We start from the raw sequence: 5434 nt of genomic DNA, 5'->3' as shown, positions 1-5434 counted from the left end.
CTTATTCCCCTGTAGTTCCCGCTTTATTTTGGTGTCAGGAATCTGTATGAAGTGGCTGCTAGGTTTTAGGTGTGCTCGTGTGAATGCGTGCGATAGGTTTTGCTTCTGAGTGACCGAAACAAACATATTTTTCATTCTATTTTCTTCGCAGCTTCGTTTTCATGCCAGCACTTTGCATTCCTCAGACACTACCAAATAGTTTTCCTTTGTAAAACAATGAATGTATTATTCTGGGCTGTGCTTTTTCTAGGACTAAAAACAGAGCTTGGGGTTTCTTGTTTCCCTATACATTAAAACGAAAGTACTATATTCTAGACACCCAGACTTTCGTGTCAAGAAACATAAAAAAACAACTACAAAATTAATCATAAGAGGGGGATGAAAGCTACATCTGGCACATGTGCACAAGGATGTAGTTTTCAAATTCTTAAGAAGGAAGGATGGTTTCCGAGTGAAACGATGGTGTAGAACAGAAGTATCTGAAAGACAGCAGAGAATTTCTGAAGAGAATTAAATTCACTTAAACAGGGAATTAGTTTTGACCTTTAGAATTTAGCCAAGAGCTTGAATCACCTTGCTTCTGCATCTTTGTGTGCAGAAGAGAAGGCACTAATCTCAGCTCTACTTTAATAAAATTTTATCAAATATTTTGTGTGAAGTTTTACTGGAGCATCACTCAGACTGCAGATGCCCAGCTGTGGCCTGCAGCATGGTCAAATACCAACTTAGCTTCATTTCAAACGAGACTATGTTTTAACAACCACTATAGAATTATATGTTCGCTTAAACTCAGACTTAACTCAATATTAATAGATAATAAACTATAGTATTTGGCCAAGTTTCTACTTTGCTAGAGCATCTTGCTCTAATTTTGACTTCCAGATATGATTTTCTATCTATAGTGGTTTTTTTTTTACTTTTGTACAGTAAATAATCACCCTCAGAGCTTGAAAAATATATAATCTCAGAAGATATTTCATACCTTCTGAAGCAGAAGGTGACACCAAAATCTATTTTTTACAGAGTGCTCTGAGTGATTCTGAAGTAGATAGTCCTAGAACTATACTTTGAGAACTACTAACTGTTTGGATTATGTTTGTAACAGTAATTGGAAAAACTAAAATATCTCATAGCTTCTTATTTCTATGTATCTCAGTAACTTCACAATCTACATAGGTTTGCAGGCTTCTATTTTTTCAATTTTTTAACTGCCCAGTTGCTCTATTCCTTCTTGGCCTTATGTTTGTTTGTTTTTTTTTAAATCTTTTTAAAACTCTATTAAATAAAATAGATTTTCTCGTGTGCTTAGGGTTTGACGAACAAGAGTTCTTTCATTTGTGGCTGTCACCGTAAAGACAGCCTGGACACTCGAGGGTTAGCCCCGCTGATTGACGTGCTGGGTAGCCAGGATTTTGTGTCTCATGCCATTTAAGGGTCTCTGGAATAATTGGTTGTCCTTTCTCATCAGCATCAATGCAGTAAAGACGGAGACATAACACTTATGGGAGGTTTTATTTTCTCCTTTCTTTGTCCTCTTAGTGATAAGGACACAGAAATAGTTAGAGGAAGGGATAGGAGAGGATCAGGAGAGAGATTAAAAGAATATGACTAAAAGGGGATGTCTCCCTGTAGCTGTCATCATTCTGTATGGAGAAATCAGGTAGATTTGATCTCAAATCCCAATTGTAGTTGCCTTGAGCAAGTACCTTCATCTCCTTGTCACTAAATATTGCTATTGTCAAAAGTGACTCAAGACATATCTCTCGGTCAAGGGTTTTACAGGAAATAAATATATAAGATAGGTATTTGTATGTTCACCAGGATGACTTTAGGATATTTTCACAATCAGTAATTAACATTAACATGGAGCAGCACTTTCATTAGCGATATTTTTCATAAGTGTTAATGACGTTAAGTGACTAGTTTGATTTTCAAATGATAATCTAACTTCATGTGTTGAACACTTGTATTATATATTTCAAATTACAGGACATAGATACTTTGATAATTAGACCTATAATTTGATTTTCAACTTCACCAAGTGGCCTAAAAGAGTGTGAAGAAACATTTAGGGTGAATTTTTTGCTACAGCCCGGCTTAGTTTGTTTGCCTCTTCTGTTTATATCTCTGAGGTTGATTAACAGATCTATATTTAATGATATTCTAGGTACATAAGATAAATTAGAATTACTTTCCTCCTCTATTACACTGTCCTTCACATAAATTCATCTTTGTTCATACACTCATACACATAATTCAGTTAAAGTTATCATTCTAAAGGATTACCTTGAGCCCATTTACTCTGTGCATATTGTCAATTTCTTAAAAAAAATACATATATATAACCCTGAGTTAGAGAGAAAAAGCAAGTAGTTCTGAGAATCACTGCATTGTAGAACCTCAAACTTTTTCTTTCCTTCCTTCCTTCCTTCCTTCCTTCCTTCCTTCCTTCCTTCCTTCCTTCCTTCCTTTCTTTCTTTTCTCTCTTTTCCCTCTCTCCCCGTCTCTCTCTCTCTCTCTCCTTTCTTTCAATGCCTACAGCACCTGATATTCCTAGGTGGTCTCCCATCCAAGTACTTACCAGGCCCGACCCTCCTTAGCTTTCGAGATCCGACGAGATAGGGCATGTTCAGAGTGGCATGGCCGTTGACAAACTATGTCTACTTTAGACTCAGCTCGAGTGTCAACATTTTTGGAATACTTTTCTGAGATTCTTCCCTTTCTCCCATTTCATCCAAGCCAACAAGTGGAATCAATAGCTTCTATTTCTGAGTGCTCATGGAAATCTTCCCAAATGCCTGTCAGATCATTTATCATTGTCGTTGGGCACTGAGTACTATATAAGATGCTCTAGAAAAAAAACCATGCCCTCCGTGAGCTCATCTCATAGGGGATACTGATGATTAATTATATCACACGTATCAAAGAGTCATTGGGAATTAATGAATTGATTACTAAATGAAGTAACCTGGTGGAAGTTCCAAAATCAAATAATTCCCTCTGCATTTCTTGTTAATAAAAAGCTAATATATATTTTCTGCATCCTAGTTATCAGAGTACTTAGCACATTATACGACATTATCGCACTTACTCCTTTCAACAACAGATGTAAAATGAGGAAAATAACAGTTTCTATTTTAATTTTTTGGGAGAAACTGAGACTCAGAGAGGTAATGCAGCTTTACCATGGTCACCCAGGAGGATTTAACACAGATCTGCCTCATAATTGAACCTAAGCTCTTAAACAAGACACAAACCCCAGTGAAATATAAGATAAGGTCTATTTGGGTTTGCACAATGAAAGTTTTTGTAGAGATACATAAGAAAATGATAGCATGTGTATTTGCATAATTCGTTGTCAGTATGAAAATGAGATAATTTGTCTGAGTACATTTACTGCAGATAAATCTCATTGTTCGCCTTTTTAAAATAAATTGTATGGTATAGGTTAAGCAGAAAGTGAGAAGAAATGCATGACAATGTACATTTCTGATATTTATTCATTGTCCCTATAAAATGGTATATCAGTAAATCAACTTATAAATATAAAGAAGAAAGACGAACTCAAAATATATTATTTCTCTGCAGTTTGTAACACATTCTACATATAGACAGAATGAACAGAAAGCTGTCTGATGTAACCAAGACTTTTTTAAAGCAAGAATTATCAATTTCTATACAATAGACAGCTCACTTAATAACTATTTTCTCACTGTTTTCTAGATCTGAGCAAATCAGCATCTATTTCTTGCTCTGTATTCTTCCTTGCACTGGAAATCATATAAGACCAAGAAAGCAGTTTATCTTTTGTTCCTGATGAGGTCTTTTTTTTTGCAAGTTAACATCATTTTGGTCCTAGCCACTGCATTATTACACTAGTAAACATATCAAGGTGCCATCTTATTTTAAAATCCCATGTAGCTTAAGAAAAAAACAGAAAGTTCTGTTATTCTGAGGTATATGAGATCCATTTTTTATTCAGTTTTATTAAGGTATAATTGGCATGCAGTACTATATAAGTTTAAGGTGTACAGACAAACAATTTGACTTACATATGTTGCAAAATGATCACCACAATAAATAACTATTTTTTGTACACAGAAGAAATGAAGAAAATGATAGCATTAATTAAGAAAGCTAGAAAAATTTTTAAAATTAATCTTGAATTTTTTACAAGATGATCTAAAGTCAAATTTAGGTTTGGAATTATATGTTATCTATTCCTGTATAATAAATTATTCCCAAACTCAATAGCCTAAATCAACAAATATTTATGATCTCATTTAGTTTCTGAAGTTCTGGAAGCTTCTGAGAGTGATTTAGCTAGGTGGTTCTGGCTTAGTGTGTTTCATGAGGTTATTGTCCAAATGTTAGCTAGGGCTATAGTAGGATCTTAAAATGACAGTCTCTATTGTTACTTTATCTGTGTCCAATAAAAGCCTAGTATTTTACTAATTGTATATACCTGACATATTTATTTTTTAAAGTTATTAGAAAATAAATAGGTTTTTGGTCACCTAATAGAAAAATTAACTCAAAGAAATATTTTGAGTACTAAGTGAGATAATGCATAAAAAGCAGATAGCCCACTGCCTGGAATATAGCAAACACTCAGCAAATATTAGTTTTTATTATTAACAAAATGAGATATACTCAGAAGTAGATAGAAAAGCATTTAGGGGAACAAGAATTTTTTTTATTTATTTCAGTAAATGTATACAGGACATCTGTCTCTTACAGTATGACAGAAACTGTGCTGGGTATTGTAGATAGAGTCATAAATGAGATATGTGTCCTCTGTCACTTTAATGTTCATCTTACCTGAAATATAAGGTCTAGAAAAAGCAGCATTGTTTTATTGAAAAGAAAGGAAGGACATCATACTCTACAAATAAACACAGAGGGATCTAATCTAGTTTGCAGGTTTTAAAACAAAAACAAACAAACAAATAAACTCCCAGAAGAAGAAATGTTTAAATTAAGTGTTAAAGAATGGTAAGGCAAAGTGTTAGCGGAGGAGCATGAAAGGCAGTGGCGTCATGGTACTCAAAGGCCCAGAAGGAAAAGATCGTGTGCCATGATAGAGGAACTAAAAAAGTCTAGGGATTATGGGATTCGAGGAATCACCAAGGAGAAATGATCAAGGAGACCGGAAGGCAATCCAAGTCAAAGTGTGTGTGTGTGTGTGTGTGTGTGTGTGCGCGCGCGCGCACGCGTGCACATGTGTGGCTGCACACGTGCACGTGTGTGTGTGTCTGTATTAAAAGAGACTTCTGAATGCAAGCATATCCTTTATGACTAGAGAATTAAGAATATAGCTTAAATATGGAGAGAATGTAGTAGAAGATTTTTTCTGGAGAGATGGTCAGAGGCCAAAATATTATGAGACAGCATTGCCATGAGGCAAAAAACTGTTCCTGTAAAGCATCATAAC

The 5434-nt window shown here is 34.9% G+C and overlaps 1 pseudogene; it reads right to left on the bottom strand.

Annotated features, from left to right (window-relative positions):
- Nucleotides 1-2532: 2532 nt before the first annotated feature.
- LOC120580986 (uncharacterized) lies at nucleotides 2533-2651 on the bottom strand (annotated as a pseudogene).
- Nucleotides 2652-5434: the final 2783 nt, after the last annotated feature.

The sequence above is a fragment of the Pteropus medius genome, unplaced genomic scaffold, assembly GCF_902729225.1.
Source record: "Pteropus medius unplaced genomic scaffold, Ma_sr-lr_union100, whole genome shotgun sequence".
NCBI lineage: Eukaryota > Metazoa > Chordata > Mammalia > Chiroptera > Pteropodidae > Pteropus > Pteropus medius.
This window is presented reverse-complemented; position numbering and strand designations above follow the sequence as displayed.